The sequence below is a fragment of the Alnus glutinosa genome, chromosome 10 (assembly GCF_958979055.1).
Source record: "Alnus glutinosa chromosome 10, dhAlnGlut1.1, whole genome shotgun sequence".
In the NCBI taxonomy this organism is placed as follows: domain Eukaryota; kingdom Viridiplantae; phylum Streptophyta; class Magnoliopsida; order Fagales; family Betulaceae; genus Alnus; species Alnus glutinosa.
The window spans coordinates 16558077-16581542 of NC_084895.1; positions in this window are offsets into that span (position 1 = coordinate 16558077).

Consider the following 23466-nt stretch of genomic DNA (forward strand, 5'->3'; position numbering starts at 1 on the left):
GAATTTTTAGGGGGTCAATTTCTTCAAGTTGAATACTCTTCATAAACTATGAATAAGATTACAAGAAAAAAAAAAAAAAAAAAAAAAAAAAAAAAAAAAACCTTAAATTTTGTGTATGCAAGAATTTTCCGATTAATTAACAAATAGATTAAAAATCTGTAGTTCTTCATATTCATCTTCCAGTAGAAATAGAGTTTCAAGAGATCAAAACGATAATTGAAGCCCCAAAACCATTCGAACTAATTATTCTGATTATCAAAAAGAATTGAAAAAAATTCTGACAGCCACTTTATCTAAAAATAAAAGCCAAAATAGAAAAAACAAAAAACAAAGAACAAAAAAAAACAAAAAACAAAAAACAAAAAACAAAAACCAATAAATACATCACAAGCACCAAAAATTAAACCCCATATATATTCACCAATCAAAATTGAAAAAAACATAGAACAAACACTATCCCCACCCCCCTCCCAAAAAAAAAGGCTTAATTATAAATATAGAAGTGTGATGGCATGTTGAAGTTAGATTAATATGCAAAACACCAAGGGCGCGATCTATTGGTTTTTGATGATTGGCAACATTTTGATAACAAACGTGATAATTAATATTGACTTCTAACAACCAAGTGTGTGTGTTTGTATGCAACAAAATATCTTGAAATGCGAAATTTAAAAGACAAGATATTTGTTGACGAAGTAGAAACTCTGTGAAAAAAAAACCACTCTGGGGCAGCCAAACCCAGGAAATCCACTATCCAAAAACAAAGCTAGTTACAAGACACTTGTACTCACATACCCTTATGCAGTAGTCATACCTTTAACTCTGACATAAAGCTTATCGTGAACGCTTCCCAACTAGATCTTCTACTTGAAGGGGTTTTTGATGGATACCTTTACCTTAGGGCCGACCCCTAAGATAGACTTCACACGAACAATTGAGCACACACCGGCAACGGCTTAAGAGCTAGCAGATCTTCGATTCTTCCTAAACACCCTCTCAAAGCACTATGGAATTCACTATCGAATTTTGTACAAAATACAAGCCTACGGCCCTCTATTTATAGGCTTACAGGAAACCTAAAACTACTGAGATTTGCGCTCTGGCTGTTGAGCGTCTGGACGGAAGTTAGCCACGTCTGGACGGTTTTTTGCGATATCCTTTCAAAAACAAAGTAACTCTATCTTTATCAGGTCTTTTAGTATTTTGGCCTCATTCTGGACAAAATCACTTGTGTGTGTAAAGATGCTGTAAACAGGGATTCCACTATTCAGAGCACTCTTAGAAGACTTTGCACTGTGTGAAAGATTGAAGATTTCAGTTCCCTGTCAGCCGTCCGGACGATCGAGTCATCCCGTCTGGACGCCCATCTGACCACCGTTCCATCCGTCCGGACGACGTGCCATACCGTCTGGACGCCCGTCAGACCAAGCATCATCCGTCCGGACGACGTGCACTTCCGTCCGGACCCTCCACTGTGTCGAAAAGGTTCTATCCAGCTTGCATCCGTCCGGACATTTCAGCAGCACGTCCGGACGCCTCTCGGTACTCGACCAGTCTCAGATTCTTTCCAAGTTTCGATAAAGGAAAGATCGATCAACCATCCGGACGATGTGATATCCCGTCCAGACACGCGTCTCCTTAAGGCAAGAATCGCAATTCAAATATCACTGTCCAGACGTCAGTCAGCCTCTGTCCGGACGCGCGTGCATCTAATATGGAAATTGCCGATTCGACGTCAACCATCCGGACGACTACCTCTCATGGTCCGGACACGCGCATAGCAGATATAGAAATTACTTGTTGAAGTTCAGCCGTTCGGACGCTCATCCCCCATGGTCCGGACGCGCAAAGCCTTATAAGGAAATTACTTGCAGCGGACGTGCGACCGTCCGAAAGATGTTCCATCCCGTCCGGACGCGGCTCTTAAACAGGAAAGATTTCTCAGCGAAATTTTCAGAAAATCCTGTCGCACAGTTGTTCGTAAGGACGGCCATGACCACCGTCCAGACGCCGCCCAGCTATATTTTGCGTGACGCTCATTTGAGCCCCCAGCCTATAAATAGAGGCCCCTGGGCATTGAGAACTACAAGAATTCGGTATTGAATTCCACAACTGCTCAGAGACGTGATTTTTCCTCTGAATCCATTTCAAGTGTGCTGTTGCTGTGCTACATCAGAAGTCTATCTTAGGGGTTGGCCTTAAGGTAAAGGATTCCATTGAAGACCCCTTCAGGTAGGAGACCTGGTTGGGAAGCATTCGTGTTGGGTTACATGTCAGAGAGCAAGGTACGACCACTGCATCGGGTATATGTGAGTGTTACTATCTTGTATCTAGCTTTGTCTTCTGAATAGTGGAATTCCTGGGTTTGGCTGCCCCGGAGTGGTTTTTCTCTTGATTGAGTTTCCACTTCGTCAACAAAAATCTCTGTGTCATTTACTTTCCGCTGTACTTAATTTTTGTTGACACTTTGTGCACACACTTGCCTTTTATTTAGAAGTTAATTTCAATTTTCAAGGTCCACGTCCGATCGGCTTGACCGAGCATCCAAACGGTCTTCGCTAAACTCCTTTCCGCGTTTGAACGGAACTCTCGAGTATTCTAAAATACTGGACATCGTCTGGACGTGTTACCACGTCGTCCGAACGGCTTACAGAGACTTCCCAAACAGTGTAGACTTCTGAAATCCAACTCCGTGTTGAACAATGATTGACCTAGCATCCGAACGGTGTTGCTCTGACGTCTGGACGTCTTCATCGTTATCTGTAAGACACTGCGGGGCGTCCGGACGGTTGCATAGGAACCGACTGTTTTGGCTTGGATTTGGTAAGGACTCTTCATGAACATCTTCTAGAAGCTTGTGATCAGTTACTATCTTTGATTTGAACATTTTTTAATATATGAAGATTCTTAATTGAAAAACCGACCATCTTGTTAATTTGCAACCATTACATAAAGTGTTTTTGTCATCCAGAATATAGCCAACATAAAATACTAACAAACTCCCCCTTTGGTCATTCTATGACAAAAAACACTTTACCGGTTTGAAAATACAGTCCCGGTCCAAAAACCAAAATGAACCAAAAAATACTCCCCCTTTTTGTCTCACAATGACAAAAAGTAAACAGAGTATTAATTAAAACCAAACGATGGCATAGAGAAGGGTGGCCTTCTTGAGAGTAAGCTCACTCCAACGAGCTTGAGGCCAAAGATTTGTTACTACAACCTTTGCTAAAAATTGGTGCATAGGAGCAAAAGCACCGATGTTGATCTGAGAGTGGGACTTGTCTTCTCTCTAGGGTCTCATCCCAAAGAAATCATGCAGGAAATCAATGTTGGGAGCCTCATCAGGAAAAGGAACTCCGGAGACTGGTAACACAGGAACTCCGATCACAGCACTGATAAGTTGTGGATCAATCTGAATCGGCTGTCCTCGGACCATGGTCTGCATAATGAGTCCTCTGTCATCCTCTTGGATGATGATCATGTTGCCATAGAACTCCCGTACCAGTCTGGGAAAGGCTGGGCAAGCACACTCATACAGGTACTCCCAGTGGTTTTCCAGAAGCATCTGAGCAATGAGGAGTAAAACAGGATCCCTCAGATTTGCACGGAGAAGATTCAACTTCGATAGGACCTGCCGCGATTGCATACGGTGCAGCCTATCAGCAACTGACTCTTCAGTTCTTTGCTTGACTCGGGGAGGAGAGTTATCTGGAGACATATTTCCTGAACTAAAAAAAATCACAGAAACAAGTCTATGAAAGCATTAATTCTTGTTAGTCCAAAAAATTGGGCATTATAACGGCTGTAAAATGGACTATCCCAAAAATTACAACAACAGAAACACAACCCAAACAATATCAAGAACCAAATATGAAAAATATCAACCCAAATAATAAAGAATTTTTTAGCAATGATACATATTAAACTCAAACAAAATGGAAACCCAAAAACAAACTATTTTAAGCATAAAAACTTAAAATAAATTAGTGAAAGAGTATAAAAACATACCTAGGGAGGAGATAAATTGCAAAGATGACACATACACTTGATAAATACGCATAAAAGCACAGAAAAAATGCACAAGACGACAAAAAGAACCAAAAAAGGCGGAATGAGAAGGCTGCGACGAGGGGGAAATGCGATATAACCCTACAGGAGACACCATTCGGACGGAACTTAAGTGACGTCCAGACATAGTGCCACATAGGAGATTGCAAAAACACGCTCGTCCAAACAAAGTGGATGGACGTCCGGACGAATCAACCTTACCGTCTTGACAGCCAGAACCACCGTCCGGACGCTTCGTACAAAAAATCTGAATATATATATATATATATTCCCAAAATAAGTTCCATAACATGCATGTATATAAAGCTGATATCCCAGTTCAATTAGCATTTCAAAAAATACCAAGATATAATTGCGAGTTAAGATTCAATAAGCACAAAAATTTCCCTGCAGAAAGACACTTTTCAATAGAAACTTAACTCAAGCTATGCGTGTGTGTGTGTGTGTGTGTGTGTGTGTGTGTGTGAAGGCTTTCTCAATAAGGTATGAAGTTCACTGGTATGACTTAAAATACCCAGATTTTCTAAACAAAAGAGAAAATCAATGTTAAATCAGTCAAAAGTCAAACTTCATTTTACTAGGGCCTAGCCACCCTCATCTGATACACTCCCTCTAAGCTGCAGAACATTTTCTTTTACATCGTCCTTTAGTGACCGTCTATTTCTGCAGTGATTTGGTAACTGACTGTTTCTATAGGGACAATATCAAGAACTGATTTAGCATATAAGCAGTGGATCTTTTTATTTATCCTTATTTATTCGGTTGAATGCTTTTTTATCACTTGGTGTTGCAACCTAGAAAGAATGCCAGAATTTATGGGTTCTAGGTTCAACTAGCGAGTTGGTCAATTTGACCATCTTAGCAAAACAAATCTCTCTCATACAAGAAATTCCAGAAGCTAAAAGTCAGAAGAGAAAAAAAAAAAAAAAAAAAAAAACCTTATGGGAGCCTTTCTTAGTCTGTCAGAAAACTTCTTCTTGAATTTATTACTTTTCATGAATCGCTCGAAGTTCTTGGCTAACATTGCCACTGCATCTTCATCAATATCAGAGTCTTCATTAGATGAGACTCTAGATTTCTTCATAGATGCCTTGAGGGCAGTTGTTTTTGCCTTTCTGACTGGAGGTAAGGAATATTCGTATGTCTGAAGAGATCCTACCAGCTCTTCAATCTCCATCTCCTCCAGATCTTTGCTTTCTTCTATAGTTGTCACCTTAATCCTGAAATGCTCAGGCAAAGATCTTAATATCTTTCGGATGAGTTTTACATCCGAGATTTGCTTCCCAAGACTCACCATCAATGCAGTCCAGCATTTTAGAATATTTCAGTGTTCCGTTCGAATGCAGAAATGAGTTATAATGTAGACTGTCCAGATGCTCGGCCAAGCCGTCAGGACATGGACCTAATAAAGATTGTTAGTTTGTAGTTGGCCACATTCTGTTGTGAAAAATGGAATTGACTTCTAAAATAAGACAAGTGTGTGCTTATCATGTTAACAAAATTAAACAATGCGGAAAATAAATAACACAAGTATTTTTGTTAACGAAGTTGAAACTCAAGATTAGAAAAACCACACCGGGGCAGCCAAACCCAGGATATCTACTATTCAGAAGACAAGACTAGATACAAGATAGTAACACTCACATACTCCTGATGCAGTAGTCATACCTTTAACTCTGACATGAAGGCTATCGTGAACGCTTCCCAACCAGATCTTCCACTTGAAGGGGTTTCTGATGGATTCATTTACCTTAGGGCCAACCCCTAAGATAGACTTCATACGAGGAGTTGAGCACTCACTGGCAACGGCTTGAGAGCTAGCAGATCTTCGATTCTCCCTAAACACAGTCTCAAAGCACTATGGAATTCATTGTCGAATTCTGTACAAAATACAAGCCTATGGCCCTCTATTTATAGGCTTACAGGAAACCTAAAACCGTTGAGATTCGGGCTCTGGTTGTCGAGGGTCCGGATGGATGTTAGCCACATCCGGACGGTTTTCTACGATATCCTTTCAGAAATAGCGTAATTCTATCTTTATCAGGTCCACATCCGGTTGGCTTGACCAAGCGTCTGAACGGTCTTAGCTAAACTCCTTTCCATGTTTGAACGGAACTCTCAAGTATTCTAAAATACTGGACATCGTCCGGACGTGTTACCACGTCGTCCGGACAGCTTACAGAGACTTCCTAAACAGTGTAGACTTCTGAAATCCAACTCCATGTTGAGCAATGATTGACCTAGCATCTGGACGGTGTTGCTCTGACGTCCGGACGTCTTCATCGTTATCTGTAAGATACTACGGGGTATCCGGACGGTTGCAGAGGAATTGGCTGTTTTGACTTGGATTTTACAAGGACTCTTCATGGACATCTTCTAGAAGCTTGTGATCAGTTACTATCTTTGATTTGAACACTTTCTGAATGCATGAAGATTATGAATTGAAAAACCGACCATCCTGTTAATTTGCAACCATTACATAAAGTGTTTTTATCATCCAGAATATAGCCAACATAAAATACTACTAAAAAGGTTATTGAATTGTTGAAGAACTTGAGACTTAGATCACTCAAAAGACATTCAGGAATCAAATTTTTTTTGCAATGTCCAGACAGAGAAAAGTCGTGTCTGGACAAAAGTTACAAAAAGTTCATCTTCAACAAAATGTTTGAACACGATTGACAATAAGTTTGTGTTCTCAACAAGTCTGGACAGCCCAGCGGACGCAACTTCTAAAAAGTCCCTATTCTGCAAGATGACCAGACACATAAGACAAGACAGCAGACCCATACAAGTTTTTGTGCAAATGTCTGGACACTAGGGCAACATGTCTGCATCCATCAGATTGTTTGAGTTTTGGACGATCGAGGACTACTGGTTGGTTTGAATGGTAAGTGGATTGGCCATAATGTGTTATGAAATATTAGGTCTAAGGAAGCATTTTCATCTTCCAATACACATGAAGGTATATATGGATTATGGTAAGGTTTTTTGACTAGGCTTAATTCTTTTAGGTTTAGAATATGCTTTTTTTTTTCTTTTCTTTTTTTTTAAACAAATTCCTTTATATTACAAAAAACCACAACAATAGCTAGGATAAAAACATAAGGACAACACGTTCCCTAGTTACAATATCATAGATCCAGGGAGGAATTTCTTCCATCCAGATTGAGTCTACAATAATAGTGACATTTGATAAGTGTTGAATGTCACACGCACGAGCCTCTTAATTTACATACGTTAAGCTCTTAATTTTGTTATATTTTGATGTTTTGTATTGTTTTTGTGTTTTCCTGTATTTTACACGTTTTGGAAGAAAATCCATCAAATTCCAAGATTTTAACGAAGTCGGCAAACTCACTTCCAGAAAGATTCAACTCCAAATTAATTTTGAATTGAAGAAAAGAGAATGAGCAATGCTACATATCACTCTTGTGTCCCCCTTTTGTCCACCCAAAATTGAAGTGGCTCTTAAAATCACCATTGAATTTATGATAAACCACTATTGGTTTTTAATCTAATGGTGACTTTAAGAGCTACATCAATTTTAGGAGGACAAAAGGGGAACACAAGGGTAATATGTAGCATTATCCAAGTTTTTCCTAATTCAGGCGTTTACTATGTCAAAATCGCACTGCAATAAAGGACCGCAAATTTGTATGAATTTGCAATCATTTTCCTACATGGATTGGAATTTCATAAAAGAAAAAGACATGTATTTATTCTATTTAGACTAGGAGACCTATTTATGATTCTTCTAGGATTCCTAGGGATTCTAGAGCTGCTTTAATTCCTATAAATAGGCATCTAACCTTTGAAGAGAAAGACACAAGCTTTGGGGAAGAATCAAAGGCTGCTCAAGAAGGAGGTATTCGCTAGTATTTATTTTCCTTTATTATTTTCTTATGAGGATGAGTTCCATCCAAATTAGTTTTATTTAATTACTTTTGTTAGGGCTCGATTGAAGCCCTAATCAAGTATCTTTAAGGTTTCCAATTGACGCCTTTGCTACAATTAATATATTGATGCTTAAGTTGATTAATTCTCGTTTCTTGAATTCCCCACATGTTTGTGTTTGGCTAGCATAGGCATAATAGAGTAAGGAAAGAACCCTGCCACAGGTTCTTGGATTAATCAACATAAAGACATCTGAAATAGATACCATGTTCTAATCTGAGTGTGTTTACCTATTTTCATAGATTTATGCTTTCTTGAAAAACAACTCAGTAAATACCATGCTAAATCCTTCAAGGAAGAAAAGAATTAGAGTAAATACCATGTCAAACTCGTTGCTTAGGGAAATCAATAGCTTTAAGAGAAGATACAATTCCCTTGTGGCTGGTAAACATTAAGTATCAAGTTATGAATTGCAGCATTGGCATTGTTAATCTTTATTGAGTATGATTAGCGGTGGATATCGAAGCCTTACCTTCTTTTTATATTTCATCAATATTTTTCTCTTATTATATCTCATTAATAGTTTTTGTTCTTCTCAGTTATCTCATTGATTTAGGAAAATCTTTTAATGCATAATTAACCAATCTTCATGGGAATGATCTTGTATTTTCCTACTATTCTATCGTTTTAATCTTCTGCACTTGCGAGTAAAACGAATAAATAATTATTTATTTATTTAGATAGATATCTGGACAACAAGAGCCTCTCGTACTAATGCTTGAGCGGAAGAATTAGCATCACTTTTGACATTGACTAGATTCACCCTTAGAAAAAAATTGCATGGCAAATTTTATGCCCTCCAATAGATATCCATATATGCTCATGTTGGGCAAGTATGACGAACATATAGAATGTGCTCTTATCATAATAAAAATGTTTAAGTAATTTCTATTGTTTCAGATGACACCATAATGTAATTAAAAGACTATAAAGCTTTCTTTTTCTTCTTTTTTTTCAAAAAAGTATAATTGTTAAATCCAAACAAGAATTTTTAGGGGCACAGTTTCTTCAGGTTGAATACTCTTCATAAACTATGAATAAGATTACAAAAAAAAAAAAAATAACCTTAAATTTTGAGTATGTAAAAATTTTCCGATTAATTAACAAATAGATTAAAAATCTGTAGTTCTTCATATTCATCTTCCTGTAGAAATAGAGTTTCAAGAGATCAAAACGATAATTGAAGCCCCAAAACCATTCGAACTAATTATTCTGATTATCAAAGAATCTAATTGAAAATAATTTTGACAGCCACTTTATCTAAAAATAAAAACCAATTTTTTTTTTTAAAAAAATAACAATAAATACATCACAAGCACCAGGAATTAAACCCTATATGTATTCTCCAATCAAAATTGAAAAAAAACATAGAACAAACACCATCCGCCCCACCCTCCAAAAAAAAAAAAAGCTTAATTATAAATATAGAAATGTGATGGCATGTTGAAGTTAGATTAATATACAAAACACCAAGGGCGCGATCTATTGGTTTTTGATGATTGGCAACATTTTGATAGCAAAATGCTACTTAATTGATGAAGAACTTGGGACTCAGATCACTCAAAAGACATTCAGGAATCAAATTTTTTTTGCATTGTCCAGACAAGGAAAAGCCGTGTTTGGACAAAAGTTACAAAAAGTTCATCTTCAGCAAGATGCTCGAACACGATTGACAATAAGTTTGTGTTCTCAACAAGTCTGGACAGCCCAGCAGACGTAACTTCTAAAAAATCTCTATTCTGCAAGATGACCAGACACACAAGACTAGACAGCAGACCCAGAAAAGTTTTTGTGCAAATGTCTGGACACTAGGGCAACATGTCTGCATCCATCAGATTGTTTGAGTTTTAGACGATCGAGGACTATTGGTTGGATTGAATGGTAAGTGGATTGGCCATAATGTGTTATGAAATATTAGGTCTAAGGAAGCATTTTCATCTTCCAATACACATGAAGGTATATATGGATTATGGTAAGGTTTTTTGACTAGGCTTAATTCTTTTAGGTTTAGAATGTGCTCTTTTTTTCTTTTCTTTTTTTAAAAAAATTCCTTTATATTATAAAATAACCACAACAATAGCTAGGATAAAAACATAAGGATAACACGTTCCCTAGTTACAATATCATAGATCCAGGGAGGAATTTCTTCTATCAAGATTGAGTCTACAATAATAGTAACATTTGATAAGTGTTGAATGTCACACACACGAGCCTCTTAATTTCGTTATATTTTGATGTTTTGTATTGTTTTTATGTTTTCCTGTATTTTACACGTTTTGGAAGAAAATCCATCAAATTCCAAGATTTTAATGAAGTCGGCAAACTCACTACTAGAAAGATTCAACTCCAAATTAATTTTGAATTTAAGAAAAGAGAATGAGTAATGCTACATACCACTCTTGTGTCCCCCTTTTGTCCACCCAAAATTGAAGTGGCTCTTAAAATCATCATTGAATTTATGATAAACCACTATTGATTTTTAATCCAATGGTGACTTTAAGAATTACATCAATTTTGGGAGGACAAAAGGGGGACACAATGGTAATATGTAGCATTATCCAGGTTTTTCCTAATTCGGACGTTTACTATGTCAAAATCGCCCAGCAATAAAGGACCGTAAATTTGTATGAATTTGGAATCATTTTCCCACATGGATTGGAATTTCGTAAAGGAAAAAAACATGTACCTATTCTATTTGGACTAGGAGACCCATTTATGATTCTTCTAGGATTCCTAGGGATTCTAGAGCTGCTTTAATTTCTATAAATAAGCATCTAACCTTTGAAGAGAAAGGCACAAGCTTTGGGGAAGAATCAAAGGCTACTCAAGAATGAGGTTTTCGCTAGTTTTTACTTTCCTTTATTATTTTCTTATGAGGATGAGTTCCATCCAAATTAGTTGTTGTTAATTACTTTTGTTAGGGCTCGATTGAAGCCCTAATCATACATCTTTAAGGTTTCCAATTGGCGCCTTTGCTACAATTTATATATTGATTCTTAACTTGATTAATTCTCATTTCTTGAATTCCTCACATGTTTGTGTTTGGCTAGCATAGGCATAATAGAGTAATGAAAGAACTCCACCACAGGTTCCTAGATTTATCAACTTAAAGACATTTCAAATAGATACCATGTTCAAATCCGAGTGTGTTTACCGATTTCCATAGATTTATGCTTTCATGAAGAACAACTTAGTAGATACCTTTCTAAATCCTTGAAGAAAAGAGTTTGAGTAGATACCATGCCAAACTCGTTGCTTAGGGAAATCAATAGCTTTAGTAGAACATATCATTCACTTTTGGCTGGTAAACATTAAGTATCAAGTTGTGAATTGTAACATTGGTATTGTTAATCTTAATTGAGTATGATTAGCGATGGATATCGAAGCCTTACCTTATATTTATTATATTTCATCAATATTTTTGTCTTATTATATCTCATTAATATTTTTAGCTATTCTCACTTATCTCTATGATTTAGGAAAATCTTTTAATGCATAATTTACCAATCTTCGTGGGAATGATCTTGTATTTGCCTACTACACTCTCGTTTTAATCTTGTGCATTTGGGAGTAAAACATACAAACAATTATCTATTTAATTAGATAGATATGTGCACAACAATAGCCTCTCGTGCTAATCCGTGAGCAGTTGAATTAGCCTCACTTTTGACATGGACTAGATTCGCCATTAGAAAAAATTGCATGGCAGATTTTATGCCCTCCCATAGATGTCCATATCTGCTCATGTTGGGCAAGTCTGACACACATTTAGAATGTGCTCTTATCAGAATAAAAATGGTTAAGTAATTTCTATCATTTCAGATGACACCATAGTGTAATTAAAAGACTATGATGGTTACTCTTTTTTTAAAAAAAAAAAAGAAAAAAAGAAATACTATTGTTAAATCCAAACAAGAATTTTTATGGGGACAATTTCTTCAGGTTGAAGACACTTCATAACTATCAATAAGAATACAGGAAAAAAAAAAAAAAACCATAAATTTTGACTTTTTAAAAATTGTCCGAGTAATTGACAAATAGATTAAAAATTCGTAGTTCTTCATCTTCATCTTCCAGTAGAAATAGAGTTTCAAGAGATCAAAATAATAATTGAAGCCCCATAACCTTTCGAACTAATTAATCTGATTATCAAAGAATTTAATTGAAAATAATTTTGACAGCCACTTTCTCTAAAAATAAAACAAAAATAAATAAATAAATAAAAGAAAAAGAAAGCTAAATAAAAACATCACAAGCACCAAGAATTAAACCCCATATGTATTTTCCAATCAAAATTGAAAAAAACATAGAACAAACACCATCACCCTCCCCCCCCCCCCCCCCCCCTTCCCCCCCCCCCCCCAAAAAAAAAAAGCTTAATTATAAATTTAGAAGAGTGATGTCATGCAGAAGTTATGTTAATATGCAAAACACCAAGGGCGCAATTTGTTGGTTTTTGATGATTTTCTAAATTTAATGACAAAAGGTTAATTAATTGTTGAAGAACTTGGGACTCAAATCACTCGGAAGACATTCAAAAGTCAAGAAATTTTTGCAGTGTCCAAAAAGCCAAAAGCCGTGTCCGGACACAAGTTACAGAAAGTTCATCTTCAGCAAGATGTTCGGACACGATTGACAATGAGTTTATATTCTCAACATGTCTGGACAGTCCAACGGACGCAACTTCTAAAAAGTCCCTATTCTGCAAAATGTCCAGACGCACAAGACAAGACAGCATACACAGAAAAGTATTTGTGCAAGTGTCCGGACACTAGGGCAACATGTCTGCATCCATCCGATTGTTTGAGTTTTGGATGATCGAGGACTATTTGTTGGTTTGAATTGTATGTCGGTTGGCCATAATGTGTTATGAAATAGTAGGTCTAAGGTAGCATTTTCATCTTCCAATTCGCATGAAGGTATATATGGATTATGGTTAAGGTTTTCTGACTAGGCTTAATTCTTTTAGTTTAGAATGTGCTCTTTTTTTTCTTTTTCTTTTTTCTTTTTTAAACAAATGCCTTTATATTATAAAAAAAAAAATCATAGCAATAGTTGGGATGAAAACACAGAGACAACACGTTCCCTAGTTACAATATCATAGATTTGGGGGGGAATTTCTTCCATCCAGATTGAATCTACAATATGAGTGACAACTGATAAGTATTGAATGTCACACATTCAAGCCCCTTAATTTACATATTTTAAGATCTTAATTTTGTTATAGTTTAATGTTTTGTATTGTTTTTGTGTTTTCTTGTATTTTACATATTTTGGAAGAAAATCCATCAAATTCCAAGATTATAACGAAGTCGGCAAACTCACTGTTGGAAAGATTCAACTCCAAATTAATTTTGGATTTAAGAAAAGAGAATAAGTAATGCTACATATCACTCTTGTGTCCCCATTTTGTCCCCCAAAATTGATGTGGCTCTTATAATCACCATTGAATTTATGATAAACCACTATTAATTTTTTATCTAATCGTGATTTGAAGAGCCACATCAATTTTCGGAGGACAAAAGGGGGACACAAGTGTAATATGTAGCATTACCTCGGCTCAAGTATTGGATTGTGATGAAATTGGTGGAGTTGGAGGGATAATAAAAAATGTGACAAATATGTCAGAAGTAGGTTTTTCCTAATACGAACGTTTACTATGTTAAAATCGCCCTACAATAAAGGACCGCAAATTTGTATGATTTTAAAATCATTCTCCTACTTTGATTAGAATTTCAGAAAAGAAAAAGACTTGTATGTATTCTATTTTTATTAGGAGACCTATTTATGATTCTTCTAGGATTCCTAGGGATTCTAGAGTTACTTTAATTCCTATAAATAGGCCTCTAACCTTTGAAGAGAAAGACATAAACTTTGGGGAAGAATCATAGGCTACTTAAGAATGAGGTTTTCTTTAGTTTTTATTTTCTTTTATTATTTTCTTATGATGATGAGTTCCATCTAAATTAGTTGTAGTTAATTGCTTTTGTTAGGGCTCGATTGAAGCCCGAATCATGTATCCTTAAGGTTTCCAATCATCGTCTTTGCTACAATTCATATATTGATGCTTAACTTGATTAATTCTTGTTTCTTTAATTCTTCACATGTTTGTGTTTGGCTAGCATAGGCATAATAGAGTAACAAAAGAATCCCGCCACAGGTTCTTGCATTAATCAACATTAAGACAACTTGAAGAGATACCAAGTTCCAATCTGAGTGTGTTTACCGATTTTCATAGATTTATGCTTTCTTAAAGAACAACTTAGTAGATACCATGTTAAATCCTTCAAGGTAGAAAAGCGTTAGATACCATGCCAAAGTCGTTGCTAAGGGAAATCAATAGTGTTAGGAGAAGATACCATTCCCTTGTGGCTGGTAAACATTAAGTATCAAGTTATGAATTCTAGCATTGGAATTGTTAATCTTAATTGAGTACGATTAGCGGCGGATATCAAAGCCTTACCCTACTTCTTATTATATTTCATTAATATTTTTCTCTTATTATATCTCATTAATATTTATAGTTCCTCTCACTTATCTCAGTGATTTAGGAAAATCTTTTAATGCATAATTTACCATTCTTCATGGGAATGATTTTGTATTTGCCTACTATACTATCGTTTTAATCATGTGCACTTATGAGTAAAACGTACAAATAATTATCTATTTATTTAGATAGATATTTGCACAACAACAGATTCTCATACTAATCCGTGAGCGGTTGAATTATCCTCACTTTTGACATGGACTAGATTCACCATTAGAAAAAATGACATGGCAGATTTTATGCCATCCAATAGATGTCCATATCTTCTCATGTTGGGCAAGTCTGACGCACATTTAGATTGTACTCTTATCATAATAAAAATGTTTTCTATCATTTCAGATTACACCATAGTGTAATTAAAAGAATATAAAGCTTTGTCCTTTTTTTTTTCAAAAAAACAAAATTATTAAATACAAACAAGAATTTTTATGTGGACAACTTCTTTAGGCTGAATACTCTTCTTAAACTGTGAATAAGATTACAGAAAAAAAAAAAAAAAAAAAAAAAAAAAAAAAAAAAGAAGAACAAGAACAAGAACAAGAACAAGAAGAAAGAAAGAGAGAAAGAAAAAACATTAATTTCGAGTTTGTAAGAATTTTTTGATTAATTGACAAATAGATTAAAATCCGTAGTTCTTCATCTTCATCTTCCGGTAGAAATAGAGTTTCAAGAAATCAAAATGACTATTGAATCCCCAAAACCTTTCGAACTAAATTATTCTGATTATCGAAGAATCTAATTGAAAATAATTATGACAGCCACTTTATCTAAAAATAAAAAAGTAAAAAAAAAAAAAAAAAACAATAAATACATCACAAGCACCAAGAATTAAACCTCATATGTATTCTCCAATCAAAATTGGAAAAAAAAAAAAAAAAAAAAAAAAAAAAAAAAAATAGAACAAACACCATCACCAAACTCCCCCTCCCCCCCCCCTCCCAAAAAAAAAAGCTTAATTATAAATTTAGAAGAGTGATGTCATGTTGATAATATGCAAAACACGAAGGGCGCGATCTGTTATTTTTTATGATTGGCTACATTTTGATGACAAAAGGTTACTTAATTGTTGAAGAGCTTGGGACTCAGATCACTCAGAAATCAGGAAATTTTTGCAATATTAGGACAGCCAAAAGCCGTGTTTGGACACAAGTTACAAAAAATTCATCTTCAACAAGATGTTCGAACACAATTGACAATGAGTTTATGTTCTCAACATGTCTGAACAGCCCAGCGGACACAACTTCTAAAAAGTCCCTATTTTGCAAGATGACCAGACACACAAGACAAGACAACAAACACAGAAAATTTTTTGTGCAAATGTCCGGACCCTAGCTAGGTAAACATGTTTGCATCCATCAAACTGTTTGAGTTTTGGACGATCAAGGATTATTGGTTGGTTTGAATGGTAAGTCGATTGCCCATAATGTGTTATAAAATATTAGGTCTAAGGTAGCATTTTCATCTTCCAATACACATGAAGGTATATACGGATTATGGTTAAGGTTTTTCGACTAGGCTTAATTCTTTTAGGTTTAGAATGTGCACTTTTATTCTTTTCTTTTTCTTTTTCTTTGTTTTCTTTCTTTTTTTTTTTTAGAAAAAAAAAAAAAAAAACAAATTCCTTTATATTATGAAAAAACCACAACAATAGCTAGGAGCAAAACATAGGGACAACACGTTCCATAGTTACAATATCATTGATCCAGGGAGGAATGTCTTCCATCCAGATTTGAGTCTACAATATGAGTGACAGCTGATAAGTGTTGAATGTCACACATTCAAGCCCCTTAATTTACATATGTTAAGCTCTTAATTTTGTTATAGTTCGATGTTTTGTATTTTTTTTTTTTCTTGTATTTTACATGTTTTGGAAGAAAATCCATCAAATTCTAAGATTTTAACAAAGTTAGCAAACTCACTTTTAGAAAGATTCAACTCCAAATTAATTTTGAATTTAAGAAAAGAGAATGAGTAATGCTATATATCACTCTTGTGGCCCCCCATTTGTCCCCCTAAAATTGATATAGCTATTAAAATCACCATTGAATTTATGATAAACCACTATTGGTTTTTTATTCAATGGTGATTTTAAGAGCCACATCCATTTTGGGAGGACAAAAGAGGGACACAAGGGTAATACGTAGCATTACCTCGGCTCAAGTATTGGATTGTGATCAAATTGGTGAAGTTTGAGAGCTAATAAAAAATGTAACAAATATGTCAAAAGTAGGATCTTCCTAATTCGGATGTTTACTATTTTAAAATCTCCCTGCAATAAAAGACTGCAAAATTGTACGAATTTGGAATCGTTTTCCTACTTGGATTGGAATACCAAAAAAGAAAAAGACTTGTACTTATTCTATTTGAACTAGGAGACATATTTATGATTCTTGTAGGATTTCTAACGGCTTCTAGAGCTGCTTTAATTCCTATAAATAGGTTACCAACCTTTGAAGAGAAAGACACAAGCCTTGGGAAGAATCAAAGGCTACTCAAGAATGAGGTTTTCTCTACCTTTTATTTTCCTTTACTATTTTCTTATGAGGATGAGTTCCATCCAAATTAGATGTAGTTAATTACTTTTATTAGGGCTCAATTGAAGCCCCAATCATGTATCTTTAAGGTTTCCAACTGGCGCATTTGCTACAATTCATATATTTATGATTAACTTGATTAATTCTCGTTTCTTGAATTCCTCATATGTTTGTGTTTGGCTAGCATAGGCATAATAGACTAAGGAAATATGTAATACCCCAGATTTTAAGACAAGACACCTTAAATAGAATTTAAGACCCGTAGTGATTAATTCACACTTTCAATCGCTTGATCGACTGTAAAGTTGGTCGATCGACATTATTTTGATAATTGCATATTTATGCGTCACCTGTTCTTATTTGATAATAGACAAATCTAAATATTTGGTGAATTAGTTGGAATAATAATATTCCTAATATTAATATATGAAAATATTTTGTGGAATAATATTATTGAGATATAATATTATTTTGAAATATTTATTGTACATGATATTATTTTGGCCTAATATTATTTGGTATAATAATATTATTAGTTTAATAATGTTATTCAAAAATTAACATTATTTATAAAATGAATTGGGTTCAAAACGGATTTAAAATTATACCCTAATGAGATATTAAATGAGAAATACCTTATATAAAAATACTTATAATTAATAATAATTAGATTTTTTTAAAAAGTAACTCTAGTTAATCTAACTAAATAAAATTTAACCATAGGTTAACTAGTTATTTTTAAGGTTAACTAAGGTTAGTCTAACTAAGGTAAAATTTAACCCTGAATTAATTCGATATTTTACTTTTAACTCATGTTAATTTAAATTAAGGTAAAAACTAACCGCAGATTACGAAGCCTATAAAATCCACCCGCAATCCCTTTGTTAATCTCGCACCTCTCAGTAAAATTCACCGAGTTTTCTTTCTTCTTCATTTACCTCTTCTTCTTCTTCGTTTCTCTTTTCTTCTTGCTCCTTCTTTCCCTGTTTCCGTTCGAGTCTCCGAAAGGGGACGATCGTGGGAGAAAGGAGCAGTTGTGAGTGATGAGAGATTAGAGATGAGTTTGAGAGAGAAGAGTGAAGTTAAGAGAGAAAATCTAAAGAGGAGAGAGACCCGGTTCCCTTTCTTCTCCCTATCTCCTTTCTTCCTTTCTTCTCTTCCTTTTTGAGATAGAGAACGAGAGAGAGAGAATCGGAGAGACACAGAGAGAGAGAGGAAGAAGCGCGCGAGAGAGAGAGAGAGAGAGAGAGTGAAACCGGGAGAAGACCACCGGAGGTCCGATTTCCGGTGGTCGTTGCTTGAGAAACCGACGGAGAGAGGAGAGGACCAGACGGACCCAGAAGGATCCGAAACCCAGGAGAACCGGAGCAGAAACCCGACCCTCCGACGATACCCAGACCCGATCCTTCATGGGTCATCGCTGGTGACGGTCCCAGTAGCGATTTCCGGCGGTTCTGGCCGGGATTCCGGCGACTCCTATTGGCGATTTTCCTGTGAACCAAGAGTGCGATTTTCCGGTGGTTTTTCCTTAGCTTTAAACAGAAATTCGCTAGGTAATTTCTGATGAATTCTTGTAATTCTACTTCGAATTGTTATGGGTTTATTTTGATTTATGATTTGTTGGAGTTTTCTCTGATGTTGGTTGATTTCCCGGTTGAATGGCGTTCGGTTGGTTATGGGTATTTGTTGAACTCTTCCCCTGTTTCGGTGATAGTGGTTCTGATCATGGGTATTTTTGCTGTGGTTCCTGTTCCAGCCAGTGGGTGTGTTTTGTGTGTGTGTGTGTGTGTGGCGTGCTGTCGTGAGCACCCAAAAATAAAACCTTACTTCTAAAAATATAAATGTAGTAGTGCAAGTAAGGGTCGATCCCACGAAGAGTGATTAGTCGAGTTTTACGCTAAGTGATCAAGGATGGGGGGGGGGTTTTGAGTATGACAATAAAAATAATAAGTAAAATAAAAATATAAAGGAAAAGAACAAACATTGGTCTTAGTCAACTTCCACCGTCGGAATCTGGCAACTGATCATCGATGCAAATATATATCAATTCATACTTGAATATTCACCGTTGGAACTGTTTTCCTATCTCTCCTTAGTCATAGTTAATTAGAAGACAAGCACTCTAATTAACCCTAACTACTAAACAACCTAAGACAAGCGCTATAGGTTTAATCTAGTAGCAGCTTTAAGAATTAGAGAGATCGATGAAGCGAAACAACACAAGCACAAGCAGTTGCATTTAATTTCGTCAAATGTTCTTCCTAAGATTTAATAATCACTGAGAAGCAGCAAATCATTAAATCTTAGTTGGTTCATAGATTGGAGGGATCAAACAATTACGGATTTGATGTCCAACCCAGCAATAGATTGCAACGAATAACAAACTAGTAGACTTCCTAGGATTTAATGATCGCCAGCGCAGAAACTCAGTCAAATCATTAAATAAACTAGTTGGCTACTAGTGGGCTTCCTAGGATTTAATGATCGCCAGCGCAGAAACTCAGTCAAATCATTAAATAAACTAGTTGGCCTCCTAGGATTTAATGATCGCCAACGCAGAAACTCAGTCAAATTATTAAATCTTAGTTGTTAAACGAGACAATTATAAAAATAAGTATAGAAGAACATCTGATACTCAAAGCATAAATCGAACAATAAAAACAAATTAGATCTCACAGTTTTATTGATTCCGAGGCTTCCGTTTCCTTCGACCAAAGTTTAGAGAAGATGGAAGAAGATAGAAGATGTAAGGTAGAAGGTGTGTGTTGTGTGTCATGGTTCCCCCCTTTTATACATGTTTCATCCCATATGCTAGAAACCTAGGAAATCTCCTAAAGAAAGATATTGTAAATACTATCCTAAAATAACAATACACAAATCTACTAATTAAGGAAAATATTAAACATAAAATAAAGGCTAGGATAACTAGGAAGGTGATGATTTCAATGGGGACTTTTGTTGCCATATGCTTTATCGATTCTTTCCTTGTTTAAGTCCCCACAAATCAGCCAAGTATGGAGAGAAAATCAATTTGTCTTGTCATGGAAAGAGATGCTCCTTTCATGTTGTCTTCTTCCACGTGGTCCCCACAAATCTCTTCTTTAATTCTATGGTCCTCCATGCATCTTTTCTTTCCTTTTCTTCCTTTTGCTTTAACTTTTCATTTATTTGCTTGGCTTGGCTGGAATTTATTGGATGATTATGAAGAGGCTCAAAGTAAAGAAATTTCCATATCTGAAAACTTCCTAAAATAAATCGCATCAGATCCACATCAGAACGTCAACTTCAAGCCCGATTTCGACCTTGATTCATCCGGCATCTCTCAAAACGCAAAACATAAAAGTTGTATATCTTTTTCTTGGCGTTTCACAGCATCTTTAATCATCTCAATCGGAGCTTTTATGAGAGAGTTATGCCCAGATTATGAACTGATGTCAAATCTGTCCAAAATCGCCCAATTAGCTTTGTTTTGCATTTAATGCCTCAATTTGCATCCTAAATCAAAATATAAGAATAATGAGTACATTTAGGCATTAAATAAGTATAAGAGATTAAATATTAAGGGGAAAAATACGACATTTTACATTCTCATCAGTGTGTTCGGCCGTGTGATTCCCTATGCCCATGTTTGGGGGATTCCTGGATAGGTTTGATGTTGGGTATTTTCTGGAAGGACTGATTTAGAACGGGTGTTTTGGATTAGAATTTTGATGTCGATGATGGAGTTACGGTGGCCAATTGGTGGTGTGTTTTGGACCAATTAACCGGGTATTTTGGGTGATAACCAATTATGGGTATTGAGTTGGTATTTCTCTATTTTTGTGTATTCCCTGATATTGACCAATTGTGGCTAGTTGTGTGTGTTCGGGTAGTATTCTGGCCGTAGGGGTGATGATTTCTTGTGATTATATTTTGATGGGTATTAGCTGAGTTGAGTTGTGGCTTTTATGGGTTGGCCGAATGATATGGGTTTCAGGTACTAATTTGTGGTGTTTTGAGAAGTGTTCGGGTTTGTTGATGATTTTCGAGTAAAATGATTTTGGGTTTTAAAAGAACTGTAAATTAGTTTCCAAGATAATCGATTAAGATTGTTATAGGGTTTAATTAAAAATCATGACAATAATATTGAGTTCCTCAAACTCATGTTAATAAATATAAATGATTTCTGAGTAAAAATGGGTCCCTGAATAATAATATTAACACTCTATATATAAATATATATTTATTGTAGAAAATGAGTTATTATGAGAACTGCACTAAAAGGCTGTAAGTATCTCTATACTTACTGATGACGAAGCTGGTGGATTAACCTATAATATTATGTTAGTGAGTATCTATTATTCCAAATCTAGTATCTTTTGAAGATAGATGTATATATTGTAGATTGCTGATTTATATATATATGTGAGGAAATTAGTTGATTGAATAATTTGATGATATTTGGAGAAATTATCTTCCTACGTATTTGATAAACTTTGGAGAAGTTTGAATCTATTAATTGATGAATTATTGGGGTTTTCTAGAGCTTAAGTTAAATAAAATAATTTTGAATATGTGATTCATTTATTCTCTTAGAAATCCTTGCTTGATGAGTAGATATCAGAGAGGCACAGCGGAAGCGTGATGGGCTACATAATTAAATTGGATTGATTTTAAGGATTTAATCTAATGATTTTCAAGAATGATAGTATTTATGCAGGGATAATGAGAAGATCATGGTATTATATAAGAATTGTACCTAAGTATCAAGAAGAAATAATAGTTCAAAGGATTATAGCAGTCTTAGGAGAGCTTTGATATTGAGAGATAGAATGATACGTAGAAAATTATTATTTTCTTACAGCCTCTTGATAAGATTGATTAAATGTGATTGAAGAAATATGAGGGACTCATAAGGAAGACTGCAATACTTTGAGGTAAGGGTTATTGATCATCCAGGTATTCTTAGATTTACATAGGAATAATGGTATATGATACCCAAGAGGATATTTGGATCTACGAATTTTGAAGTTGTATAGACAATTGGTTGATGATTTAAAGATAGGAATTTTGCGATAATTAAAGAATTAATCATTTAAAGAGATATTGATATCCAAGCCTTTCCTTTTGAGGTATAGATTGATATAGGTGGCATATGATGACTAAGATTGATTTGCTTTCAATCCTAATTCATAAGAATAGCAAGATGATAGGTCTTATATTATAACTGACATTATATTCATCGTCTTCTTTCCTATCACTTTAATGGTTGACTAATTATCCTTGCCACTGTGTTTGTTTGATTGATTGATTAATTGTTCTTCATCATAATTGAACAACGATGAGGATGACGTCGACAAAGGCTTGCAACATTCGGAACCAAGAAAGACTTTACACATCATTGAAAGATTACAGAAACCCTTACGTATTGACAAACCGCGCCTTGAAAAAGGTAATATTATCTTAACCTTCGCAGACACACAAACCACTAGGTTAGAGAAACACCGAAAGGAAGCAATGGTCAGCAAAATCAGAATCACGCATCCTTAATACGAATACCTACGTTCATACCAAGAAAACCAAGAGTTAATACGAGACAAGCTTGCTATCAGTTAAGCGTACAAGGTAAGTACGTAAACCCCCTCGGTTATATATAAAATTGAATAGAGTTAGTATGCATTAAGACCATTGGGTATGTATTGAGCTATGAAGTTAGTTTAATTTTGGAACTCTCGATTCCCCAGTTTTAGTTATGATAACTTTGAGGATGAGTTAGCATTTATTCCGATTCATAGTGATTATGGATTGATGCTTAGCCTTAGTGATGAGTTTAAGTTGCTTTGGCTATTGAGATGTGATTATGGTAATTATGAATCTTAGCCAAATGAATTGAGGAATTCCATGGTGATTATTTTGATAATCTGAGATAGATGATTTTTAATTGAGGATTTATAAATTGACTTTTCATTGGCTAAACTTGAGGAGATTTAATATTTGATCTTATGGTATTCGCCAAATATTGAAGATTTGATGATAAGTTGATATTTTTGAGGTAATCTTTAATTTCAAAGTTATAAGATATGATTCGAGTTACTGAAAGGATTTTTGATGACCATGTAGAAAAAAAGAACTCAAGTGTTTGATATTAGAAAACAATATATGAAATAAATCCATTGTTGGAGTTCAATTGGATAAAAATTATATTTATGGATTTATAGCATCTAGTGTCCGTTATCTGGAATCATGATAGGATGATTATGGCACTATGGAGAATAGGTTATGATATATTACCGGTGTTGATGCCTAGTTGATCTTTAGGAAAGTAAGAAATACTACGTGGTAAATAAAAGGAAGATTGTTTCTAAATCAGGTAACTGA